Consider the following 1,576-nt stretch of genomic DNA (forward strand, 5'->3'; position numbering starts at 1 on the left):
ACACACACACACACACACACACACACACACACACACACACACACACACACACACAAATACATACATATCTCTGGGAGTGACTTTTATCCATCAAATTTTTATTTTTTCAACGGTGATTGTTTCTGTTGTTTTAACTACGGGTCGGGCTTTCCGATCTGGAGACCAATGATCCAAGCTGTTCATGTTATGAATATGTCATGTTTTTATTTTCAGGAATAGTGTACCCTGCACAACATTATCCAATGTGTTCTATTGACAAATCACATTGGTATAGCTTCAAGGAAAATTGGCTGATATTTCTATCAGATCAAGTACTCACTTAGGGGCTCTACGTTGGCTGCAATTTCATGTAGGTGCCGTGGTTCAGCACCAGGTCAGTTTTGATTGAGCAAACCCCATGATTAAAGTCATTGCAAACCATCCCAAACCGCTTTATTTTTTTGTCTTTTAGATGAGATGATTCCTAGACTGCGTCATCTAATGTGATCCTTTATTGATATTAGTTGTCATTCAAGAGCGAGTTCGTAGCTCTTTCTTGCTGGTCATGAGATAACTAATCGGTTGTTTTCACTGAATAGGTTTTCGAGATGTATGTAAATATGTATGTATGTATGTATGTATGTATGTATGTATGTGTGTGTGTGTGTGTGTGTGTGTGTGTGTGTGTGTGTGTGTGTGTGTGTGTGTGTTGGTTTCGTCTACTTATATTACAGAAACAACGGGGCTGCCGAATGTACAGGGAAAGTTTACTTGAAGCTACAGCTGGAAGGTTTCTCAGGGAAGAAGTCAGAGAAATATAGGTTTGTACGTATATTTGGCAGAAGAAATGCTACAGGTGAGAATGAATGAAAGTGAGAGTAGCAGTGAGAGGAATACTAAAGACAAAAAAAAAGACGCGCGCATGCGTACACGCAATCACTATTATTATAAACATATGAATGCATGTATGTATGTATGTATGTGTGTGCATGTATGCGCGCGCGCGCGTATTTCTGCGTAGTTTTAAACTGAAGTTCGAAAGGTCCCTAGTTCACACCGACGTTTCGACATCTGGTGACTGGTTTATACAATATAAGTACCAATGCCCCAGCGTGGTCAGTGGTTCTGGGCTGCAACATTTAAAACATAAAGGAATAGATTATATTCTTTATAGTTATTGAGATACAGATATAACAAACATGTACCTATAGCTACATACGTAAATACATACATACGGACATATATACATACGGACATACATACATATATATATATATAAATACAGTGTACATTTAAACACATAAGAGGCATCCACCATATCGAATCTTTGCACGCTAGAAAGAACAGTTAAATTTCATACCACTATTTAGACATAAAACTTCGAAGTTTTATGTCTAAATAGTGGTATGGAATTTAACTGTTCTTTCTAGCGTGCAAGGAATCGATATGTGTTTAAATGTACACTGTATTTATATGAATAATATATAGTCTATTGACTAAATTTTACACGCTAGGCCACTGGTAGTAGAAATTTCTATTTCTCATTACCCTTGATAATATTAATTTTATATATATATATATATATATATATATATAT

Source organism: Octopus bimaculoides, chromosome 20, assembly GCF_001194135.2.
Source record: "Octopus bimaculoides isolate UCB-OBI-ISO-001 chromosome 20, ASM119413v2, whole genome shotgun sequence".
Classification (NCBI taxonomy): Eukaryota; Metazoa; Mollusca; class Cephalopoda; order Octopoda; family Octopodidae; genus Octopus; species Octopus bimaculoides.